Raw genomic sequence first — 27,743 nt, 5'->3', positions numbered from 1 at the left:
GCGCACTTTGAAAGGCAAAGTCTCTACTGTCAAGAAGAAAACTGCCGGCGGTTAAACATAGCTCCAGAAGGCGGTATTCCCAGGTCAGTTAGCTGGCTGCAACTGCCGGACATGACCCGGCCGACAGTTTAAGTATCGGGGGGTGGGTGAATTGCTTGCGAACTGTTTGGGGTTACAAGTGATGTGGCGGAAGCAAAAAGGTCCATGAGAGCGGCACTCCTCCCAGGAGCGATGCCGCTGCCGTCTGTTGGCGAGACGAGCACCCGGAGTCGCAGCGGTGGCGTCCTTAGTTATTCCCCCATAGACACAGCTTGTAATTCTTATTGCCGTGCTGACGCACCTTGTTTTGCCTGCATTGTCATATGCACTGTGCTCTCCGACATAGGAAACCCGTCACGCAATATTGTCATGCTAGGGAGCTATGTGATCAGCAGTTTCTTCATTCTTTTCTCACTTTGACACTATTAAGACGTGTTAGTGGAAGATGGGAGTGTATGTGTAACAAATAGCTTTCTGCTGAGGGCAACCGCAGCTGAAGCAATACATGTTTCTAAGATAAACCGCTTTCAACAGTATATGAACTTTTACAGGATCGCGCCCACTGTCGTGATTTCAGATCAGAGGTTCAGGTTTACATGTCAGTAAAACATTTAAGCCCTGATACGAGTCGGAGAGGAACTCTATCTTCTCAAAATAAAATACTTTTACCCACAGCAAATATGACGCCCTGCTTGTTGCGGGTAACAATATATTATTTAGAGAAGCTATACCCCCTTCTTCCCAAATCATGGCTTAAATATTTTACTGACGTATGTACACCTGCAGATGTGATTTGAAATCACAAAACAGGTTGTGTTCCTTTATAAGCTATTATACAGCTGAAAGCGGTTTATCTCAGAAACATGGATTACTTCAGCTGCTCTTGCCCTGGACAGAAAACTGTTACACATATGCTCCTGTCTTCCACTGACACGTCCTAACAGTCTCAAGGTGAGGATATAATGAACAAACTGCTATGTCTGAACATAAGGTCCCCTAGCATGACAGAAGTGCTTTGCGGGTTTCCTATACCGTACGTGTAACAAAAATATGGTTCAAATGGCTCCGAGCACTATCGACTTAACAACTGAGGTCATCAGTCCCCTAGAACTCAGAACTACTTAAACCTAACTAACCTAAGGACATCACACACATCCAAGCCCGAGGCAGGAGTCGAAACTGCGACCGTAGCAGTCGCGCGGTTCCAGACTAAAGCGCGTGGAACTGCTCGGCCACAGTGGCCGGCGTATGTGTAACAGTTGCTCGAGGATCTGATTAACATAAATAAGTAATTTTATACAATGACGCCGTGAGACCCAGTTAGTCCTTTAACTGCTTATAAAACAGCTATGTTAGCGGTTTTCTGTCGCTGATTATATGATAGTAAACTGTTATCGGCAAGCAGACATTCTGAGAATTGCAAACAAAATGCACTGCAGTTCGAGTGGGGGAGAATGTCACTCTAACGTAGTTCAACATGGTCGCGTTTGCGAATAGGGTAGAGACACAGAAGCGCAGGGAGTGGAATGAGCCGGTGGTATACTGAGAGCCAAATGAAACTTTGACACTTCATTTACACTAAGTAGCCCAACATACAAAACTAACACTAGCTGAATAGTCACACCGCTCCCCACCTACGTGTTTATAATCATGCTTTAAATTAGCATTTAATAAAAATATAACCTTTCAAAATGACATAATAATTTTAAACTTACAATTCATAATTTGAGGATGATTAATCAAATAGGCACCTTTCATTAAGAACGAACTCCTGTCACTAGTTAACTATTGTCCCATAGCGAACCAATTTACAACTGCGTACATAGCTTCTTACGTTCTTCTTTTGTATGCCCCACAATTTTATTATAATTTACCTGGGACGAAGAAATACCACTTTGACCGGTGAGTTCCCACCTCGGTCTGCTCTCAGTATCAGCAAGGTAGCTCTAGCAATACATCGCAAGATACAAGTTAACTAGCGTTACAGCAAATTGTAATCCGATTGAAGGTTGGGTAAATGAACGTCGATAGTTCCATGAAGAACCATTTCCAAGCGTCCTTAGGTGAACGGCTTTCTCCACATCCCGTCACATTTCTAACAGAAACAAGCTCGAACAAGGTTCGACCGCAATTTGAAGACGACTGCGCCACTTAGCGAGACTTAAATCCAGAACCCCCTCCTAGTGAGAGGCACCCACTTGCCTTACTCATACTGTGGCATCAAGCAGTCAGGCCTGCAAGATGAGTGGTCCGCCAAGCGAGTGGATTCTTTCTTAATTTATCGAGTAACATGAACTCTCGTATCTCACTATTTAGTTACAAATTATCTTCCTGTATGAATAATACGCAACGGAAACGCATATCTGACTATCAATGATTTACAGAACTCTGACTGTACACTACGCACTGGCAATACCACATTTTCTTTTTGTCTTTTATTTAACGGCTTTTATTAACACGTGGCCATCGCACTGAATATGAGTGGCGCACACATTATAAATTTGGGACATTATGATAACATACAATTCGAAGGAAAAGGCCGCCAATCTTTTTCTTTTCACTATCTTATTTATTCCTAAACACACAAATTCTATAACCTACAACAATATCACATGAGAAATTCCGCCCAATGGGCATGGCTTTACATTAGTGAATCTCTATATTATGGTCTCGTAATTTATTTAAGGCTACAGTGCACTTTCTGGATAGGCTGGTGGATCTTTTATTATACCTCACACTTCGACTCTCACAATCATCATCACGAAACTTTCCTCCAGACCGATCGATACAGAAGGAACAAGCATAACCCACAAATCTTTTGAAACTACCTTGCTACTCCCCCATGCAAACCACACATACCCAAATTACATGACATACACCACACAACAAAGTGAAATACTACACAAAGAATGGTTACAACATTATCACTTTCAGCTTTCCCACTTCAATCAATATTTATCCCAGTTTCACACGACACTGCCCCACTTTGTAATTCTACTTTCCTACTGTGAACTCTGGAGATAAATGCACGTCTTCCTGTGCAATGCAAGCCAAGTGGCGTTGCTGGATAGACGGCCGACTCACCTTGATTCTCTCTCAGAGTTTAAATCTAGCGTCACACGGAATCATATCATGCAGTTTAATATTAAGCACACACGCGAGTCCTCAACTGATACCATGGACGAGTACTTCTCTTTGTCCTTTGACTCATACACAGATTGAGACTCACACAGTACTCACCACGTGGAAGTACTCATCTTTAATTTCAAGTCCTGCACACGTAATTTCTTAAATATTTCAACTTATGATACACACGCTATTTCTTAAATATTTCAACTTATTGTACACACGCTAGTAATTCAGCTTAACTTAAGCACACGGAAGTATCTCAACTTATAGCTACACGTGGTTTCATTGTGACCGTTGGTCACTTCCGAAGATTACTACAATCCCCTTAATATTACCTGCCTGACATTTAATTCTCCCCACAAAAGCTCCTGAGATAGAGAAATTATTAATTCAAACTACTCTTAAATATTCCACATGCATACCATACCTCCACTCTTTCGTCATTACGGAGCACAACAAAAACAGGTCTTAACGGCAGAAGATCCAGCGGCAGAGTGCCGAAACATGGCCGTTCTCTAGGTCATCTCCCATCTCTGTCGACGTGGGGGAAGCACCTTGCTATCGTATTGGTCAGCCACATTTCAGACGCTCAAAGCTCTGGTAACTTTCATCTCTTTGGTCCCACCAAAGGTGGCCAAAGGATCGACTCAAAGATGATCATATATCCACATTCACTATCTGCGGTTAGCAGACGACCATACATTCATTCATTTCACAGATCTCACCAAACTGGATGTAGGGATTTACTTTGTGGGAGTGCACATGCGATCAATTAAATAAATAAATTGTCATTCTTTCCCACACTGGTATCCGGCTTCACTGTATTAATTGAAATTGAGTTAGTTTTACAAAAAAAAAATGTGTTGTTCTGACAAAAATAATGAAGTATGTTGTACCTATTTTCAATGTCGGGCGGTACTGTACCGTTTCACCACCGGCTACCTATGCAGAAAAAAATGGCACGGTACTATCCTTGCAATGCGAGGGTAGTTCCGAACATTTTTTTTAAGAAAACTGTATTAGAACAAACGTAGCAAGTCATAAAAATAACCAGGAGGAGACGTTAGCCCCTGGTGACCTCAAATAGACGACCAAATGCTGTTACTTTACCAAATTATTGACACAGTTGTTCCATTATTGTACTCTCCACAATCCGGATTGACGTACACATAACAGTTTACAACAATCAAAATGACAAATAAAACATCACGCCATACAAATAAAAAATAATGGTGAGATAAAAATTGGCTTAGTTACCGTGATCTCCGTTATTTTTAGGAGTAATCCAAACTTCAATAATTCTAAAACAAATGAAAAATACTAATTGTACTCATGAAATTTTAAATAGCTCACCGTCCTAACACAGACCAAGTAATCTGACATTCATAAATTGCGTTGTAATAATCTTTACACGGCAATGTCTAAATACAAAACAAAATCAACAAAAGAAAAAAAATTCGTACACTAGTTACACGTAGAATGTCAGACTCCATACCATTACTCTAAAATATACCTCAAACCTACAGAGAAATAAAACTGAGAAGAAAAACAATGAAATATACAAGTTACATACTGGTTACGTAATATAGTTCGTCTAAGGCATCATGTCATACCTCATTAACTATCATCACCTAAGCAATTGCCACAGCTACTCGACTGTGAGTTTAACCTTATTCTCATCCACCAGTACAAATACCTGCTGCTGAGCCAGTCAGTCGATCAACTTTGATCAATACATGCAGTAAATAGTTTAGCAATAAGTGCTTGAATCCACCAGTAACTCTCTTATCTTACTCTACTGCTTATTTCTCTGTTGTCACACATTTAGACGACAAGAACTTGCATTTCGACTAGCCTTCGTTACACTTTAATGTGAAATATCACCACTGTGATAATGCAAATAAGTGGCTTCAGTCAACACACCAACAAGATTATTACTGTCCACGACATCAAAATACATCAGTTAATTCCCATATTTGTTGTGCAATGCAAACTCTTGTCCCCTGTGACAACCTTACTGATCAATGCTACAAGAGCCACTACGTTAGTATTACGCCACTGGCTAATAATTAGAGCATCATTGTACCAAATATTCTAATAAACATGCTACGTGAACTTGATAACCCAGAATCAAACAAAAAACAAACACTAACTATTCTAAACACAAATGTTAATGAAATACAATTACACTTGCTGTCCCTTCAGGAATGAAACATATAAAAAAAGAAAACATTTACACAATTACAAATACATTATCCCCTATCTTGCGAGTCACACGGAAACATTTCATTCTGTGATTTTCTTGGCGTCAAAAAGTTGCTGATAGTTTTCCTAGAAACACTGTCTCGGTGTCAAAGCTCTCCCATGGTTACCCGGACGAAAGTCTTTGAGTCACTCAAATCGGCATTTTGAACACACACTGAACAGTAAACTGTATCTCACATTAAACACAAATGTCATAGTCACTCTCAGAGTACCATCCACACGAATGTGGTCGTCCAGAAATGGCCCTACAACTACTATTACCCACGGTTCTGTCCTTTCAGTTCATGGTGTAATTAAAAGTCGTAAGTTCCATCAAACAGCACTTATTTCCGCACCAATTAAAGAAATGTCTCCTACTACAGACGCAAATGACAATGTCCCACTCTAGTTTCTTGCGTTCATACAATAATTAGTCACCAAACGACAACTGTCCTCTTTAAGAATACCAAGCGTCCCACATGCAATTCACAAAGCCCACTTAACAAGTCAATGTCAAAAGTTTATGGATCCCACCGTTCAGTGGTCAAGACAAAACCAAACGATCGTCCTGTCTGCTAAAGACAAAATCTTTTCCACCACTCACAACGTGGAAACACCAGTCCTTCACTTTCCACCTTATGGAGACGTAACGAGCAGTCATCTTGTTTCACAGCTCCACAGTCCAGTACTAGTTAATAGTTGCTGGTAACAAATGCCCGCCGGGCTCTGCCGCGCGTCGTCCATTCTGCGGTGGCGCCCCTGCCCGCGCCGTTGAGCAGAAGAAACCACCCGCTGTTGCCTCCGCGGGATACCTTCCCCAGTCGTAAGGGTGGCGGAACTTATGAATGGCCAGTGGTACGTGCGTGTCGCCCCAGACCGTTGACCTGCTGTAGCGGGCGCGTGGAGTGTACCTCGACCGGCAGTGGAGTGGGGAGTGCCGCGGCTCTGTCACCCGTCGCCATGGCAACGTCAGCTCGGCCCGCTAGCGGTATGGGCGTTACGACACCCAATCAGTCAGAGCCTTCCGTGCATCTCGCAACATTACAGACAAAAGGATATTCTTACATTATTTAAATACTCATTGATTACATGTATGATCTATTAGATACATTGGTAATAAAAGAATCTTTCTTCTAAAAAACATAAAATTATACACCCTAGTTTTCTACACATACAACATACAGCCCACACTTGTGCTATTGATTGTACCTGTTGTCCCTCATACAAAACATGAAAGTGCAAAATAAAAAAAACAAAAGGAATCATAAACAATCTATACAGATCATAATTACAATATCAAATAGAAGGCTACTCTAACATCCTATCACAGTGAAAATATTAGCAACTGTTGATTCTAAAACTACAATATACAATGAACTTTTGTGCTTGTGACAGATTGAAATTAATACCCCTTTAAAGTGTTCTAACAAAAAAAAAAAAAAAAAAAAGAAATAATCTACACAGCTCACAATTACCTACCACATGTTGTTAAATATTAAACTACTTTAACATCCTAACACAACAAACATTTTAGAAATTGATGACTAAATCTACAACGTAAAAATGCACCTTTGTGCTTGTGACAGACTGAAATCAGTATCTCTTTACATATTTTACATTTTATTATATGTAACAACATTTCTAGGACACGTATGAACCATCCACATGATGTCAGATCCTGACCTGCCATCGAGATTCATCCAAATCAAACAATACATAATAATGTTTTAGTTACAGATCGGTAGCATCCCCTTTCAGGAGTGTGCGCATTGATCACACTACTCTACGACTCTCACTCACCAGACATCACATTTCCTTCTCATTCAATCCATTGATACACTAACAGAATAGGTCTAGAAGTCAGCTAACCTTAACACCACCACACTCACGACAACATACCATACCTTTGCTCCCTTATACTCAACCACATAACACATGAAGCTGTTTCGGAGATAGCATTCCAGTCTCCGAATTCGTCCTTTCACTCTGGCACCTCTCTCCATCGGCTTACCTCTGCATTCGCTTTACCCATTAATCATTCTGCTAAACACCAACTTAGAATTGCGACATTTCATCTAAGAACAAAAAATACACAAATTATTCAACCTGCAAAATTGCTGTACACATTCTTGGTACTGTTTTGATTAGTTATACTGGTACCAGGCTCCAACAACAACAAAAAATATTATTTTTGCCAAATCGCAAATGTTATGCTAAGAATTAGATCTACACTTATATTACATCTTACGTCAGTATTCCACAACGTTCACCATCTGGATCTCATACTCCTTTTATGTCCTTTCACATTGTACAGTTGTCCTCATCTCTTCATTCGTATTTCGGCTCTCCGTCCGTCCATTACTCCATCATTTCCTGGTCTTCCTTCGCCATTGGCATCAATCTCTATTGCAGCATACACAGGCCTCTCTGTAACATACATCTAAGACATCTCCACATTATTAATGCTACTCACCTTTATTTACCACTGTTTCATCACGTCGAATCTCTCTTTATTAATCACATTGCTTCACGTCGCTTCTCTCCTTATATGTCACCTTCATCCACTACTATTTATCACGTCGCTTCTCTATCTACCATCTTTAACCACTCATTAATCATCACGTCGTTTCTGCTTGATCCTCATTCATATGACAAAAAATACGTACATACACCACTCTGTCGACTCCTGTTCATGACTCATTTGACCAGTCTATTCCGTCATACTTCCTGACATCCCGCCTGAAAATTCTTATGTTCGATTTGCCCCTGCACAACGTTACACACCACAAATAAATACACTGACTATCTACCATAAATTGCCTACTTTAGATCTATCCTTAACTTTTCCATAATTTGATGTTAGAAAAGTGATGAAGCCCACGAGATTGTTTTCCCTTGATCGTCTCAATTGTGACAGCATTTTCATGGACAATCCGCCTCACTCTGAATGGTCCATTATACACAGTAAAGAATTTCCTAGTTAGGAATCTGTGCTTACATGAAAATTAAATGTGCGCAGAGAATATACAAGCTGGGAGAAATGGGCAGCCCAAGTGTTAGAAACTTAGGTGCTAGTGGCCTCTTTCACTAACACCAGATTCCGAACAACCATACACAGCACTTCATTATAACTGTCACCACCACAATGACATCAGATGGCATCTAATTTAAAAACTTCGATCACAATGTTGACCTTTTACATTACGTGTTAAGCACCTGCCATAGTCAAATCGCACTAATTAAACTGGACTCATTGGCATTATTACATAGCATTTTAGCAACTGGTTTCTTTGAGAAAACAGACCTTTTACTTTACTGTTCCAAATAAAACTTTGCAAATTTTGCTGAGATACCTGCCTAACAGATGCCATTACTGGTGTTTTATTCTCTGATCAGAAGTATGGTATTTGCATTCCTACGTATTAGTAGAGTATGTCTGCTACATAGACAATTTTCAGTGCCAGCTGCATGTGTTTTAGAGCAAGATATTAAGGGCTGATATGTTGGATTAGTTTCTCCTATCCTTCAATCCATTATGACAAGAATGAAATGCCTGGATTCCATGCTCTCCTGTCATTCTGATACTTTCTGCCGTTCCTATCCTCGACACTATCTGACCTATGAGTCGTGTCTCCGTTCACGATATTGCTCTCATTACCCAATCCTTGTAACAAGTGCTGAAATGACGCGGAATCGTCTAAGCCTCTGCCTGCCATCACTATACCTCTGCGCAATTTCTCTGGCAACTTCGATATACAGATCCTAATGAACTCCCCAGGTTCGTATGTCACATCCAAATCCCTATTTCGTCTCAGCATTTCCTGACAGCACGACACTGAATCCCTTATACCACCTTCGTTACGATTTGGCATCATCAATATGCTTAGCGTAACCTGGTCCTGCTTACTTTTCGGCCAGAATTCATTTAAATAGCTACTACAGTCTTTAATGTCTTCCTGCATTTTCGCTCTAGCCCCGTCCCTCAAATGGTTACACACAAACTTCATTTTGAGGAGCGGTCCCCACGATGAAGGTAATGAATCGTGAAATTGAGACAGCCTTGGACTATACCCAGTTGGGTTTGCCACCTGTTTTATCCGACACAGCCGTTCTTCCAACTCTCTGAGTTCGTCTTCCTCTTTCTGCCTATTTTCGTTTTCTGAATTTATCTCATTTTCCCTCTGCAGTCTACCTGGTGGTGTTTCACCTTCGCTTCTGCACGCTAATTGCAACTGTGCTAGTTCTTCCCTATGTTTCCTATTTGTTTCTAATTGTGCCTCTTTAAACTGTAATAGTGATTGTATCTCCTCCTGGTCGGCATAAACCTCTCGCTGCGTACTGTCAGAGCCCGTTTCGCCTCTTATACTGATCTTTTCTACATCTGCGCTAATCGTATTCATTCTGGTCACTACCTCCGCAACTTCGTCCCTGTGTTTATTTAGCGCTATTTCCTGCCGTGTGACTTGAGCTTCCACGCTGTCTAATGCCCCTGTTTTATCTGCAAGTAAGTCCTCCACTATCTCTTTGATTCGCTCATCCGGCCACACGCCCCTCTGTTCTGTAATATCGCTCTCTATTGCACTTATTCGTACCTCCAAATTATTGGTTTTTTCTTTCACGGCATCACAAATTTGCTTCACCGCACCCAGATTCTTCTCCCCCTCATCTATCCGATTATTAACTGCGGACAGACGATCATCGATAACTGTGTGTAGCTTCCTCATTGCCTCTTTACTTCCCTTATCCATTGCCTCCAATTTTTCCTTAGTTGCTTCAAATCTTTCCTTATTCTCCCTATCTCTCTCCCTATCTCTTTCCTTATTCTCCCTATCTCTCTCCTTATTATCTCTATCAAATCTTTCCTTATTCTCCCTATCTCTCTCCTTATTATCTCTATCCATGGCTTCTAATCTTTCATCCATCCTCTGTAAAAACTGCAGTAGCACACTGTCATTTGCTACCGTCGACGCGCTCACCTCGTTCGCCTGAGAAACGGTAGCTTCGCTGAGGGTAGCTTCACTTTCACTGTATACCTGACCTAGTCCCGAGCCCGCGTCGTCGGGAAAAGCCCGCGTTTGTGGACAAAGCCCGCCGCATAAAGGATCCCCTTGCAGTGGTCCACTGAACAATACAGCCCCTTCGGAGTGTTTGTCTTTTTCGCTCATTAACCCATGGTCAACAGCTACTTCCTGCTGCACTGCTACGTTCACCCCAGAATCGCTATTCTCCATGGTGGCTACGCTTTTCGACTGCGACCTAATTACTACAGACATTACGCAAAAAAAATTATACCACGATCTTCCAGCCTTGGACTATAAAGCAATTAATTACATAAAAAAATAAAAGATCCTCACCAATCCAGAAAGAAATTGCAAACAGAAAAAATTTTACTTTTTAGCGCTATCACAATACATTCCATAAAAAAATCTTAACAGCAAAATATCCTGGTAGGGTCGAAATTATGAGAGGCACCCACTTGCCTTACTCATACTGTGGCATCAAGCAGTCAGGCCTGCAAGATGAGTGGTCCGCCAAGCGAGTGGATTCTTTCTTAATTTATCGAGTAACATGAACTCTCGTATCTCACTATTTAGTTACAAATTGTCTTCCTGTACGAATAATACGCAACGGAAACGCATATCTGACTATCAGTGATTTACAGAACTCTGACTGTACACTACGCACTGGCAATACCACATTTTCTTTTTGTCTTTTATTTAACGGCTTTTATTAACACGTGGCCATCGCACTGAATATGAGTCGCGCACACATTATAAATTTGGGACATTATGATAACATACAATTCGAAGGAAAAGGCCGCCAATCTTTTTCTTTTCACTATCTTATTTATTCCTAAACACACAAATTCTATAACCTACAACAATATCACATGAGAAATTCCGCCCAATGGGCATGGCTTTACATTAGTGAATCTCTATATTATGGTCTCGTAATTTATTTAAGGCTACAGTGCACTTTCTGGATAGGCTGGTGGATCTTTTATTATACCTCACACTTCGACTCTCACAATCATCATCACGAAACTTTCCTCCAGACCGAGCGATACAGAAGGAACAAGCATAACCCACAAATCTTTTGAAACTACCTTGCTACTCCCCCATGCAAACCACACATACCCAAATTACATGACATACACCACACAACAAAGTGAAATACTACACAAAGAATGGTTACAACATTATCACTTTCAGCTTTCCCACTTCAATCAATATTTATCCCAGTTTCACACGACACTGCCCCACTTTATAATTCTACTTTCCTACTGTGAACTCTGGAGATAAATGCACGTCTTCCTGTGCAATGCAAGCCAAGTGGCGTTGCTGGATAGATGGCCGACTCACCTTGATTCTCTCTCAGAGTTTAAATCTAGCGTCACACGGAATCATATCATGCAGTTTAATATTAAGCACACACGCGAGTCCTCAACTGATACCATGGACGAGTACTTCTCTTTGTCCTTTGACTCATACACAGATTGAGACTCACACAGTACTCACCACGTGGAAGTACTCATCTTTAATTTCAAGTCCTGCACACGTAATTTCTTAAATATTTCAACTTATGATACACACGCTATTTCTTAAATATTTCAACTTATTGTACACACGCTAGTAATTCAGCTTAACTTAAGCACACGGAAGTATCTCAACTTATAGCTACACGTGGTTTCATTGTGACCGTTGGTCACTTCCGAAGATTACTACAATCCCCTTAATATTATCTGCCTGACATTTAATTCTCCCCACAAAAGTTCCTGAGATAGAGAAATTATTAATTCAAACTACTCTTAAATATTCCACATGCATACCATACCTCCACTCTTTCGTCATTACGGAGCACAACAAAAACAGGTCTTAACGGCAGAAGATCCAGCGGCAGAGTGCCGAAACATGGCCGTTCTCTAGGTCATCTCCCATCTCTGTCGACGTGGGGGAAGCACCTTGCTATCGTATTGGTCAGCCACATTTCAGACGCTCAAAGCTCTGGTAACTTTCATCTCTTTGGTCCCACCAAAGGTGGCCAAAGGATCGACTCAAAGATGATCATATATCCACATTCACTATCTGCGGTTAGCAGACGACCATACATTCATTCATTTCACAGATCTCACCAAACTGGATGTAGGGATTTACTTTGTGGGAGTGCACATGCGATCAATTAAATAAATAAATTGTCATTCTTTCCCACACTGGTATCCGGCTTCACTGTATTAATTGAAATTGAGTTAGTTTTACAAAAAAAATGTGTTGTTACAAAAATAATGAAGTATGTTGTACCTATTTTCAATGTTGGGCGGTACTGTACCCTTTCACTAGAATGTCCGCAATGCCGTCAAGGTTCCAAGGCCCACATACCGTATTCTGTCCAACGTACTCGACAACCATTACCCGCCCTCTTCATCCTCGATGGGGGCCCCTCGATTAGAATGCCTCCCTTGAAACACCGCGGACACGCTGTCGGCACCCACACACAGTCCAAGCGTTGTCTCTTCTCGTCCGCTTCCCCTGCAGAATTGTCGGCTGATGGATGAATGTATGGCGATAAGGTGAAATTTCGTCGCACTGCTGACAAGGACAGTAGATAGGGGACGTGTTGATACCAAGGCGTTAAGTCTGAGCGAATTTCATTCCATTAGTCATATGGACAATAACTGTACTTCGCAGACAGGCACGTGGACAATACAGAGTGATTCGAAAAGAATACCACAACTTTAGGAATTTAAAACTCTGCAACGACAAAAGGCAGAGCTAAGCACTATCTGTCGGCGAATTAAGGGAGCTATAAAGTTTCATTTAGTTGTACATTTGTTCGCTTGAGGCGCTGTTGACTAGGCGTCAGCGTCAGTTGATGCTAAGATGGCGACTGCTCAACATAAAGCTTTTTGTGTTATTGAGTACGGCAGAAGTGAATCGACGACAGTTGTTCAGCGTGCATTTCGAACGAAGTATGGTGTTAAACCTCCTGATAGGTGGTGTATTAAACGTTGGTATAAACAGTTTACAGAGAATGGGTGTTTGTGCAAAGGGAAAAGTTCTGGACGGGTGAGAACGAGTGATGAAAATGTAGCACGCATCCAGCAAGGATTTGTTCGCAGCCCAGGAAAATCGACTCGCAGAGCTAGCAGAGAGCTGCAAATTCCACAATCAACTGTATGGAGAGTCCTACGAAAAAGGTTAGTTATGAAACCTGAACGTCAACTACCCGAGGCGATGGATCGGCCGCCAGGCAGCCCGTGACAGAGCACTTCATCACTCGCCTCCAAGAAGCCCTGATCTTACCCCCTGCGATTTTTTCTTATGGGGGTATGTTAAGGATATGGTGTTTCGGCCACCTCTCCCAGCCACCATTGATGATTTGAAACGAGAAATAACAGCAGCTATCCAAACTGTTACGCCTGATATGCTACAGAGAGTGTGGGACGAGTTGGAGTATCGGGTTGATATTGCTCGTGTGTCTGGAGGGGGCCATATTGAACATCTCTGAACTTATTTTTGAGTGAAAAAAAAAACCCTTTTTAAATACTCTTTGTAATGATGTATAACAGAAGGTTATATTATGTTTCTTTCATTAAATACACATTTTTAAAGTTGTGGTATTCTTTTTGAATCACCCTGTATATTCAAATGTCCACATGCGACAGAGTACGTGTAGCTGGGTACAAAGTAATCGGCTGGAGTAATCGGCAAATCGTTCGACATTTCAGAAACAGTGATGCCACTGTTCGACAGTGTTGGCATGAATGGGGTGAACAATAGCCGAACGAAGCGACAAGAACGAAGCAGTCGACATGGAGAGACGACATATCGTGAGGATTGAGTTATCATCAGAGAGGCACTGAGAGCCCCGAACTCACCATCATTATCGATCCGACGTGCAGCTGCTGCTTCAGCGACCACACGGACCATGGTAGGCGGCTCACGGTGCCCTTTGCGCCGACTGCCAATGACCCTTGTACACCAACAAGCCCGTTTGCAGTGGTGTCGGAACATTGGAATTTTATTGACTGGAGTAAAATTGCCTCCAGTGGTGACCCCGATTCTACACGAGCCCGAATTATAAGCGAAGACGCGTCTGGAGACGCCCTAGAGAGCGGTTGGATACAAACCTTAATGGCAGCAGCCATATGGCTCGACAAAGAGTGATGGTCTAGGGTGCCATTTCAACTCATAGCACGATCCATTTGGTTGTTATCTGCGGCATCTTCACAGCACAGCGGTAAGTCGACGATATCCTATGACCCGTTTTGTTGTCCTTTATCACAAGTGATCCCAGGCTTACATTTCAATAAGACAATGCCCACTCGCACACGGCGATAGTTTCTACCACTTGTCTTCGTGCTTGCTAAACCTTATCTTGGCCAGCAAGGTCGCCGGATCTGTGCCCCTATTGAACAAGTCTGGAACGTTAGGTAACGGCCCTCCAACCATCTCACGATTTTGACGATCTAACGCCGGCCGCGGTGGTCTAGCGGTTCTGGCGCTGCAGTCCGGAACCGCGGGACTGCTACGGTCGCAGGTTCGAATCCTGCCTCGGGCCTGGGTGTGTGTGATGTCCTTAGGTTAGTTAGGTTTAAGTAGTTCTAAGTTCTAGGGGACTTATGACCTAAGATGTTGAGTCCCATAGTGCTCAGAGCCATTTGAACCATTTTTTTGACGATCTAACATGCCAACTGGACAGGATGTGTTTCGGTAATCCTCACGAGAGTATCCATCAACTCTGTCAATCCGTGCTAAGTCGAATAACTGCTTGCATTATGGCCAGAAGTGGACCAAAGTGTTATTGGTTTCCTCAGTTTGTAAATCCGTTTCTCCTGTGGAAATCTACCACAGTTTCTAAAATTATAGTCATTTGTCTGTATGTGCATGTACGTCACATCCATTGATTTCTGTTTCATTCGGATAATTCCTTCGAGGTACGTAATTTTTTTTTCCTTTTTTCTTAGAAAGTATTTCCCCTACGATCAGTAACTTTCTATTCACTCCAAACTACACTTTTCCATAACAGCACGCACGCTTTTCTTTTAGTCATGAGTCTTCTGACTGGTTTCATGCGGCCCACCACAAATTCTTCTCCTGTGAAATCCCCTTCACCATTTGCAACCTGCATCCACAATTAATTGCTGGATGTATTCCAATCTCAGTGTTTGCCCTCTACACCTCTCTCTACTGCAATGGAAGTCATTCCCTCGTTTCTTAACATATGTCCTATCATCCTGTCCCTTCTCCTTGTCAGTGTTTTCCACATATTCCAATCCTCTTCTGTTCTGCGCAGAACCTCCTCGTTCCTTATCTTACGTGTCCACTTCATTGTCGTCTCTTCTCTTCCGGTTTTCCCACAGTCCATGTATCACCGTGCAATGCTGTGCTCCAAACGTACATTCTCAGAAATTTCTTCCTCAAACTGAAGTCTATGATTGCTGTAGACTTCTCTTGGCCAGGAATAGCCTTTTTGCCACTGCTAGTCTGCTTTTGATGTCCCCCTTGCTCTATCCATCGTCGGCTATTTTGCTGCCTGAATAGTAGAATTCCTCGCCTTCATCTACTTCGTGAACATCAGTCCTGATGTTAACCTTCTCGGTGTTGTCATTTCTGATATTTCTAATTACTTTCAATTTTTTTTGAATTTACTCTCAGTCCATATTCTGCACACATCAGATTGTTCAATCCATTCAGCACTTCATGTAAATATTTTTCACTTTCACTCAGGGTAGCAATGCCATCAGCGAATCGAATCATTGATATCCTTTCACCAAGAATTTTAATCACACTCCAGTCCCTTTCTCTCCTGAACCTTTCTTTTCCATCTGCTATTGCTGCTTCGATGCACGGACTGAACAGTAAGGGCAAAAGACTACATCCCTGTCTTACACCCTTTTCAATGTAAGCATTTCGTTCTTGCTCTTCCACTCTTATTGTTCCCGTTTGGCTCTTGTACTATTGTATGTTACCCGTTTCTCCCTACGGCTTATCGCTATTTTTCTCAGAATTTCGAACATCTTGCACCATTTTACATTGTCGAACTCTTTTTCCAGGACAACAAATCCTATTAGGGTGCCTTGATTTTTCTCTAGCTTCCATTGTCAATCGGAACGTCAGAGTTGCCTCCCTGGTTCCGTTACCTATTCTGAAGCCAAACTGATCGTCATCTAACACATCCGCAATTTTCTTTTCCATTCTTCTGTATATTATTCTTGTAAGCAACTTGGATGCATGAGCTGTTAAGCTGACTGTGCGATAATTCTCGTACTTGTCAACTCTTACAGTCTTCGGAATTGTGTGGATGATATTTTTCCGAAAGTCAGATGGTATACTGTATGTCGACAGACTCATACATTCTACACACCAACTTAAACAGTCGTTTTGTTGCCACTTCCCCCAATGATTTTAGAAAATCTAATGGAATGTTATCTGTTCCTTCTTCCTTATTTGATCATAACCCTCCAAAGCTCTTTTAAATTCTGATTCTAATACCCGATCACCTATCTCCCTCACAGAGACCTTCAATGTAGTCTTTCCACTTATCCACTGTCTCCTCTGTGGAATTCCTGTTACACTCTCAATGTTACCACTTTACTTTTAATTTCACCGAAGGTCGTTTTGACTTCCCTAGATGCTAAGTCAGTCATTCCGACAATCGTACCTTTTTCGGTTTCTTCAAATTTCTTATGAAGTCATAACGTCTTTGCTTCTCTGCACTTCCGGGAGTTTTTCCTTGGTTTCCTATCTCAAATCTTCCATGTTGGGATCCCCTGTGGCCTAGTATAGTCTAGTGTTCGTCTAGAAGGTCCCTGACTCCACACCGTGCAACTACTCCAATAGCCAATTGTACCTACAGAGACTGTTCTAGCTGTTCGTATTCCTTCCTGAAGCTATGGTTACGCCGACCCTCTAGCACACGTATTACTTTACTTGATATACCTGTATTTTACGTTTGGAATTCTGTTCGAGTGTGCGTTGTTTTAATCGCCGATTCTGACTTTCGTTTTCTACTGTGTTTTTGCTGTGTTTTTGCTATCGACTTAAGGCTGATTTTAAATTTACCTCCTACATGGTTCGTGAGTGTGAACTGTCTTTATTACCAGAGTCGACACTTTGACGTTGTTTTCCAACTTCTATTTTTCCGATACGTTTTCGTCTCGCCACTGTACAAACAGTTATTCTAGCTACAAATAGCATTCGTTGTACTGACTTATTTTTTGTGATTATTATAACAATAACTTCTGTCTGTACTACGTCTGTTTCTTATCGGTGTGTGAGTGTTAAATATCATAATGGTAACGGGTAAAAATTTGTCCCGACTGTGATTAGAACCCAGATTTATCGCTTTACGCGAGCGCTCGCGTTCATCGCCTCGGTTTTCCTTCCGACTCATATTCCCAGCCTGTTATTCTCTACTGAAGCAGCGACATATATCCATGAACCCCACATCCGCAATCACTGATTCCCAAACAGTTTATGACTTTCGCTTTCGCCAACAGTTGCACCTGTGCTAACGAAGCAATCAATACATTTGTCTCATACACTCCTGATATAGCGGATTCATACAAGCTAATGTCTATGTTTTTATCAAGTTCTTAACACTGAAAGAATGATCCGCTCACGTCGTTTGTGTCTCCACCAGCAAGACAAAATGTAAAATATTCTCGTTAAAATGTAATTTTCAAGTTGCTCGCACAACAGGGATGTCAATTTGTTTCTCTGGACATATGGAAGACAAATAGAGAAATTCTCAGAAAAAAAAGAACATCTCTAAACAAAATGAACAGTGCAATACGCTTACGTGCGCGTAAATGCTCACTCAGAACGGGATACTTTAAACGAATTTACCCCTAACCCGTTGTGGGATCTGTTCGTATTCTTTTTTTCGTATTTCAAATAATGGGAAAAACGTTGCCCAAATAGAAAGGGAAGTGTTATATAAAAATTCCAGTTCAGTTTACGTTCTCAAACAAAAACTATGACCTGGTTCGCAGTGAATAAAATTGTGTTCCACATCCCTTGAATATCTACGATTTATTTTGCAGCTTTAATGACTCTGTATTGCCACGCGGAGTGGCCACGTGGTTAGAGGCGCCATATCACGGATCGCTAGGTCCCTCCCGCCGGAGGTTATACTCCTCCCCCGAACAAGGGCGTGGGTGTGTGTGTTGTTCATAGCATACGTTAGTTTAAGTAGCATGTAATTCTAGAGACCGGTGATCACAGTAGTTTAGTCCCTTAAGAATTCACGCACGTTTGTACGTATTTTTGACTCTGTATTTATGAATATAGCTAAAATCCGAGCTCCTCAACAGGTCTTGAAGGCCTCTGGGATGTCTACCGGCCGCCGTGTCTTCCTCAGCGTTACAGCGTCATCCGGGCGCAGTATGGAGGGGCGTGTGGTCGGCACACCCTCCTCCGGCCGCTTTGCAGACTTTCTAGGTCGCAGACCCCCTCTATTCGGTGAAGTAGCTCCTCAGCTGCCATCTCCAGGCCCAGTGCACTCCAGCCCAGACCTCTCTAAAAAGTAAAATCCTTGGCAGTACCGGGAGCCGAACCCGAGTCCTGCACATGACAGTCATCTGCGCTAACCACCCCCCAGTCTTTTAAAGAATCTCATTTTGTTCGCTTCGTTCTTTGCAGTTGTTCGGGACGGACGTGCCATGATATCCTTTCAAGTTCATCGTTGATCCATTCACTCGGTTTTTTTTTTTTTCAGAGGGTAGCTAATTCTCTGACAGAACACGCTGAGCTACCATGGCGGGTACCCCTCAGGTACGGATGCGGACTTACGAATAAAGCCACGTAAACGAAAAAAAAAGATAGTGAAAAATATGTAGTTCGTATTAAAATTCTTCTCTTCGGGGAAACAATAGAAGCCTACATCATTGTTCGTTTTTAAATTTTTTGTATTTTCTTTTTTCCAATGCAGTGCAAATAACGAATTTGTTGTATGTGCTATAATATGCATTAAGTTACCATCTATGAAGAAGTCCATGACTCATGATTTCCTCCTATTAGCTATTCACGTAATATATGGTTTCAGTTCTTGTGCAACGTCTTGCAGTGTTGCATGTTCGGCAAAGCGAGTGTCACATCAATCTCTAATTTCTCAGTTTACATTTCATGTGGGTGTATGTTATCTTAGACTTCATCAGCGGAAAAATATTCAGGTATTTCCTTATTAGCAGGCACTGATGGTAGTCACAAGCCTACAGTTGTGTCCACGTTAGTCAAAATATCGCGTCCATTTCATACTGTGAGGTTTCTAAAATGTATCGCGTTACCGATCTTCAATATGTTTCCTCAAAAAGCACTCATTGTGAATATAAAACTAAACCTCTAATGATGCCTTGCCTAATATCTTGTAGCGCGGACACTTATTACAAACGTAGGAGTCACGTCAAGTTTTTAGAGAGAGGCACCGTAATCACTTCTCGAGGAAAATATCAGAAGTCCTCAACATTCTCAAAGTTTCCTCAGATTTCCATCACTATCGCACAAGCACCGAGGTTTGTTCACAGGGACCCACTTGCGATTTTATCACGCTCCACATATTTCAGCACCCGTAACGCGCGGCTGAACAGGAGCATCAAATCCACGGGTACAGTATAAGCTTCCTCCATTCTTTCCGCCGAAAAAAGCGGGTCGTACTCAAAAATAATTTATTCCTGTCCACACTGGCCAAGGAAGACTATGCACATCCTTCACCTCTGCTGATAATGTGACACCGTTTTCCCTTCAAAACAACTTTTGTGTGTGTGTGTGTGTGTGTGTGTGTGTGTGTGTGTGTGTGCGAGAGAGAGAGAGAGACAGAAAGGCAGAGAAGGGGTGGGGGATGTATTGTGGGGGAGGGCTAAGGAAGGGGTAAGGAAGAGAAGCTGTGCGCGTGTGTGGAGCCTGGCCGATCGGCTTTGTTTGCAAGTGGATTGGAGGGACGGCCCGGTCCGGCGCCTGTCTCCACTTTGACAATAGGGGCGTGAAGCCAAACTCAGCCTCTCCCCCACCCCCTCCCGCCCCTTCCACCAGCACCTCCCCGAGCGCCAACGTCACCAACTGCTGCTTCCCGCGCGGCCTCGAATACACACAAGCACACACGTGACGCCACTGGGTCGGTCGCTGGCTCCACCTGTTTACTCGCGGGTGAGGACCCCACCAGATAAGGGCGTGGCTAAGGAGAGTGGCGAGGTGCCTGCTATTGTGCACGCCTGTTTCCACAGCCCGTAACGAGCAGTTCCGCATCTTATCGCCAAGCCTTGATACTGAGCCCCGCGGAGAACCACATAAGCCACCCACCGTCGTATCCCTCCCATTATGGTTTCCCGGGTAATTGCTCCAACTGCGTCACGGCCGTACAGCGCGTCGGCCGTAGGCTGAGGTACAGTGGCCTCATTCGAAAAGCTAATATTCTAACTACCATTCCCACTTAAAATATTTTTTGAACTGAAATAACGAAATTTCTCCTTATCTTGCAAAAGCAGCTTTTGAAATGAGTGTAGTGCATTTTTCCATGCTTTCCTGCTCTTGCACAACTTTACAGTCTGTGTGCACGAAGCTCTATGCGTTTCCACCTCGCTAAGCTGTGTGACAAATATATCGAAAACCGCTCTAGAACAGTAACTTCTTTGAAGTGAGAGTCACGCTGCTTTTGTTTGAGAGCATCTGGATGTGACAGAATGCAAAGATCAGTTTTATTATTCGTCCTATATCATGCTGTGCTAGTTTGGTGGAACATCACGCGACATACTGAGTCACTGAGCACTATTATCGCGTATTAAGCGGCTTAATTGTTTTTATTTTGCTGCAACTAAATCGCAATGTGATCGGTTTTTCACTGAAGTTTGTGCTACAACTTACTTAAATCAACTAAGATGGTGGTTAATAACCGAAACTGGTAGATAACTAGTGGGACAATAAATACCTGATGGTTAAAACGCATGTAATATAAAAAAGAACTAGGCTGAGTCTAGATATGGAACAAATCGTGCCACATAGCATAAAGAGAGAAAACCATGCACAATGAAATGTTCTGAACTCTAGGCTTTTACTGTTCCGATCTGATGATTTTTTTGTCTGGGTATCTCACACCATTTTGAACACAATTAATTACCTTTCCCTTCTGTTCTGCAATCAGTGACTTTTTTGGACTGCGAGGAACATGGCCTTAATTTGGGTAAAGATCAGAGGTAGAGTATAAAATTCTGTAGTGTTGCAAAACACATCTGGGCTATATTAAGTTCTTTTTTATTTTACCGGTCATCCACTGAAGCCACGTCCTAACGAAGACGAGTAGCAAAATAATACACTAAATATACTAGCAAAGCTTTTACTAATTTTGCGCATAATGTCTTCGCATTGATCATTACACGAAATATGCACTATCATGCCGAAAACTATACATGCAAACGACCCGAAAGAAATGCATTCCGCCTGATTTGTATGGAATCCACACAACGTAACTTTCTTGCAGGTCATCTAATCTCTTGTAGTTAAAGTCATCTGACGATACAAAAATGTTTTTACAAGAGACCAGTAGAGAACACTGCTCTATATGGCCACCAGGCGAGATGCAAATTAATACCACTATAATGAAAATGCCAGGAAACACGCTATTAAATATGACATAGAAATTAATTTATTTCAACAAATAATATTTCAAAAAGAAAGTATCACCATCAAATAAGAAGACGAAATTTTTTTTTTACTGGACCAGGTACCGGAACTTCTATCCAGCAACTGTCGTCCCTGTTAACTAACTACGAAAGATGTATATTATTTCTGTCACAACTGACAAAGTGCGCGTATGTTTAACTTACAAAGACGTGTAGTTAAATTTGTTTTGCACGGAAATTCGAACCAAACAATTAATCGGTTTGTTAACTAACACAGTCAAATTTTAGGTATGATACTTTCTTCATCAAAAGTAAAGTGCCTGGAACCGAAATGCCGAGAAGAAAAAGTTTTTGCCTTACCCATCGCAGTCATTTATAGCCACCAGTAAAGTCAAATATCGGTTTACTTAATCAGTAGCGAGATGTGTGAACCAAAAATAACGAGAAGAAAAAGTTTTGCCTTACCCATCGCCGTCGTTTTATAGTCACCAATAGCGAGATTTATGCATGTTTGAAGTGGGAACAACTTGACAAAATTTCTGTGCTGTCTGGAAGTCGAATGAGATCGTTTAGTCTGTGCGAGTTCGTTACGAAGGCGCTCATGTAACTTCAATGGCCGAAGCTACAGCAGAGGTTTACTATTGAGCCCCTGAGAGAGTACGTCCTCGTAACAGTAAGACAATATATTGCCTACTCCCACCTGTAGATCACGAAAAGATCAGGACGGGAAAATCAGAAAATTTAGAGCCCATACAAGCTTTGCCGTGCTCAATCCTCCCATGCGCCATTCCTGAATGGAACAGGGAAGAGAGGAAAAGGTAATGGTACGGTAAGTGGCTTTAACTACATACCATAAGATGGCTTCTGGCGTATGGGCGTAGAGAGAAATTGCATCCTGTAGAATTTACAAATTGCAGGGATACTTGTTAATAGTCAGGGATTTTCTCTGCCTCGTGATGGCTGGGTGTTGAGTGCTGTCCTTAGGTTAGTTAGGTTTAAGTAGTTCTAAGTTCTAGGGGACTTATGACCACAGCAGTTGAGTCCCATAGTGCTCAGAGCCAGCCACTTGTTAATATGTTTCACCAACTTCTGCCAATAGTTCCAGAGAATTACTATAGAATTAAAATCTGGCAATTTAGCGGACCTGTCGATGTGAAGTAGGTTGGTAGAGTGTCAATAAAGTCGGTAAAGTATGTTGACAGCCTTCTGAACACGGCTTTTCTGATATTAAAAGATTAAAGCGTTCACAACATACTCATGAAGATGATGGGAGTGATCCTCATCGAAAGTTGCCCAGATTCGACGGCCGGCCGGTGTGGCCGAGCGGTTCTAGGCGCTACAGTCTGGAGCCGCGCAACCGCTACGGTCGCAGGTTCGAATCCTGCCTCGGGCGTGGATGTGTGTGATAACTTTAGATTAGTTAGGTTTAAGTAGTTCTAAGTTCTAGGGGACTGATGACCTCAGATGTTAAGTCCCATAGTGCTCAGAGCCATTTGAACCATTTTGAACCAGATTCGTCGAACCAGCTCGGCAGGAAAAATGAAGTTCTTTTATTAGTTCAACTCTTCCAGAAATGCAACTGAATGGTAGAAAACGCTCACGTTAACCTGAGCGAATGGGCACAACTCACAGCATTAAAAACAAACCCTAGAATTTAACGGTGTCTCGCACTCGACGGCTTGCATCATTTGGAAAGAGACAAAATCGCGGTTCGTCCGACAACCCTATACGCCTCTAGTCATTTAGTGTCTAATTTCTATGTTGTTCGTCTGCTGAAGGTGGGCAGCTGTATGTGGCTGTGTGAGTAATGGCCTTGCGAGTTACTCGACTCCAAATGTGTGTGCTATTCCCTTAGAAATGTTCGCTCGGTAGCTGACAGCGGCAATTACTTTTGCGTTCGAAACCGACTGTCGTTGACAAGGCGGGAAAGTCGTCTTCAGTTACTTGCCGGTCAGGAGCTTTTCTACGAACACTATCCTTACGCTGTATTATTTGGCTGCGAATTGTATACCATTTCTTGCAGACCCGCTGGACTATAATTGTACACCAAACACTATAGCTCCTTTCTGCCAACTTGCGCTTTTAAGTTGGTGACCAGAATTTTTATTTGTCCAGCTTATAAGCTTGCGAAATATCAGTTCCTCCCACATCTCTGATCACTGCACTAGAATAGGTGTTGGGGTATAAGTTCAGGTACTGTGATCATTTGTACCTTAATATGTATCCACTTCAGTGTGTTAATGTTTTTCTTTCTCTGCGTCTAACACTCTTCCTGCAAAAGTGTCACATAATTTAGTGCCTAATGTTTACTCCACAGTCGTGACTGCACAACTAAGTGATTTACACCTGTCAGTAGAGACCAACCATTTTGCGTCCAAGCGTCCACACTTCAACATTTACCTGCTGCCCAAAGGGAAGTAAGCATTAATGGCTTGCTCTTGTTGAATGTATTTGGAGGTGCTAACCGACCTAAAAGACACTCATCCTCATAACAATAATTAATAATCTGCAAATGAAGTAAATATTATACCCGCCAGTTTAGCCGAGAGCGCTAATGCGTTGCTTCCTGGACCTGTGTAGGCGCGCCGGCCCTGGCTCGAATCCACCTGGCGGATTACCGATGTCGGCCGGTGTACGGCCAGCCTGGATGTGGTTTCTAGGCTGTTTTACACATACTGATAGGTGAAAACCCGGCTGGTCTCTCAGTTACATGACTCATAGACATCTGAACACATTCGCACCATTCCACGGATTACACTAGATGATGCAGACAGCTGGGGTACACTAATTCTGTCCCGAGGGGGTATGGGGAGGTGGCAGCAGGGACATCCGACCACCACTTAAGACTAACCTTTCCAAATCTGCCCTAGCCATGCCGACCCTGCGAAACCTTGGGAAAAGGTACAAGCAAAAGAAGAAGGAAAGAAGAAGTGAAGTAAATACACTCCTGGAAATGGAAAAAAGAACACATTGACACCGGTGTGTCAGACCCACCATACTTGCTCCGGACACTGCGAGAGGGCTGTACAAGCAATGATCACACGCACGGCACAGCGGACACACCAGGAACCGCGGTATTGGCCGTCGAATGGCGCTAGCTGCGCAGCATTTGTGTACCGCCGCCGTCAGTGTCAGCCAGTTTACCGTGGCATACGGAGCTCCATCGCAGTCTTTAACACTGGTAGCATGCCGCGACAGCGTGGACGTGAACCGTATGTGCAGTTGACGGACTTTGAGCGAGGGCGTATAGTGGGCATGCAGGAGGCCGGGTGGACGTACCGCCGAATTGCTCAACACGTGGGGCGTGAGGTCTCCACAGTACATCGATGTTGTCGCCAGTGGTCGGCGGAAGGTGCACGTGCCCGTCGACCTGGGACCGGACCGCAGCGACGCACGGATGCACGCCAAGACCGTAGGATCCTACGCAGTGCCGTAGGGGACCGCACCGCCACTTCCCAGCAAATTAGGGACACTGTTGCTCCTGGGGTATCGGCGAGGACCATTCGCAACCGTCTCCATGAAGCTGGGCTACGGTCCCGCACACCGTTAGGCCGTCTTCCGCTCACGCCCCAACATCGTGCAGCCCGCCTCCAGTGGTGTCGCGACAGGCGTGAATGGAGGGACGAATGGAGACGTGTTGTCTTCAGCGATGAGAGTCGCTTCTGCCTTGGTGCCAATGATGGTCGTATGCGTGTTTGGTGCCGTGCAGGTGAGCGCCACAATCAGGACTGCATACGACCGAGGCACACAGGGCCAACACCCGGCATCATGGTGTGGGGAGCGATCTCCTACACTGGCCGTACACCACTGGTGATCGTCGAGGGGACACTGAATAGTGCACGGTACATCCAAACCGTCATCGAACCCATCGTTCTACCATTCCTAGACCGGCAAGGGAACTTGCTGTTCCAACAGGACAATGCACGTCCGCATGTATCCCGTGCCACCCAACGTGCTCTAGAAGGTGGAAGTCAACTACCCTGGCCAGCAAGATCTCCGGATCTGTCCCCCATTGAGCATGTTTGGGACTGGATGAAGCGTCGTCTCACGCGGTTTGCACGTCCAGCACGAACGCTGGTCCAACTGAGGCGCCAGGTGGAAATGGCATGGCAAGCCGTTCCACAGGACTACATCCAGCATCTCTACGATCGTCTCCATGGGAGAATAGCAGCCTGCATTGCTGCGAAAGGTGGATATACACTGTACTAGTGCCGACATTGTGCATGCTCTGTTGCCTGTGTCTATGTGCCTGTGGTTCTGTCAGTGTGATCATGTGATGTATCTGACCCCAGGGATGTGTCAATAAAGTTTCCCCTTCCTGGGACAATGAATTCACGGTGTTCTTATTTCAATTTCCAGGAGTGTATTTACATAATGTTATTCGGTACACTGCCCTTAGTCATCAACTAAGATACCTGCACTTACACCCCTGAAACCCTGTATTTGTCGCCAAAGAATAATGACAGAGTGAAAGAGAACCTCTGTTGATTCATGCAATGAAATGAGAACGTTTTAAGAATACATCTACATCTGCATTTACAAAAGTACTTAACAAAGCACTGCTAAGTGCATATGATGGTGTACCTAGCATGGTAACGTATGCCAGGTAAATTTCCCATTCCCATCATAAAAAGGATACGTACAGTTCTAAATTGCTAGGTTCTACACTTCGTACTGATACTTGAACTAATGTAAGTACGCTTTCGCAGGTTAATTGTGTTTGTCTTCATATGTCTGCGATACCAAATTCCTTTCACAGTTCCGTCACGATCTCCCGCGACTCAAATGAACCTGTGACCATGCATATGCCTCTTATTTGTATACGTTCATTATTCCCTGTTACTGCCATTCAGTATAGGTTCAACACACTTCAGCAGTATTCTAAAATATGACTCAGAAGTGTTTTTCAAGCAGTATCTTTTGTAGATGGATCACATTACCTCAGCGTCCTGCAAGGTAAACCCACTGACGACGGTGTAGCTTCATCGAAATATTTGTGGGGAAAAACGAAAAAGCCGTGTTTGCTCAGTAAAAAATTCTTTTCAAAAACCTATTTATCTGAAAGCAAACACTGACTAAAAGTGAGCTTTAACTTGGAGATAAACAGTTCGACGAATGTTGAACAGAGCCAGCTGGACGCTTTACAGCAATCTAGTTATATGCAAACATCAATCCACGATTAAGGACATTCGAGTGGTCCGTGCTTTCAATTCCAGTCCAGTCATCCATATTTTAATGATATACTTAAATCGGTTGCTAGGAACAGTTGATTTCCTTGTCTATTCTTTCCCAAACGGAGCTAGGACATCGACAGCTGTGAGACGTTAAACCCTAATGTTCCTTCTTTTCTCTAGAACTTCGTAGAACATGTGCAGTTGCCTCTATCCCGATGTCGTCTGTTAAACACGGCAGACAACCAGTCCCATGATGGAAACAGGAGAGTTACTTAGCCACCGACATTGCTAAGGCTCCATCAAAATCTATCTGCTGACGATTTTGCAACCTTTCTCACTGCTCAAAGAAAAAGATAGCCGCATTCTCAGAAAAATCAAGACCCAGTCGTATATGCAATATCATCCAGTACCTGTAAAAATGGAGCTTCGAGGGTTGTCTTCCCATTATAGTGCCACCATTCCCTTCAGGAGGGTATTTTAGGTTCATAGTTGGGGATGTACTCTCACACTGACACGTCACTAGAATTGTGTCCCGCAAGGCAGCG

This window comes from Schistocerca nitens, chromosome 2, assembly GCF_023898315.1.
Source record: "Schistocerca nitens isolate TAMUIC-IGC-003100 chromosome 2, iqSchNite1.1, whole genome shotgun sequence".
Taxonomy (NCBI): domain Eukaryota; kingdom Metazoa; phylum Arthropoda; class Insecta; order Orthoptera; family Acrididae; genus Schistocerca; species Schistocerca nitens.
This window is presented reverse-complemented; position numbering follows the sequence as displayed.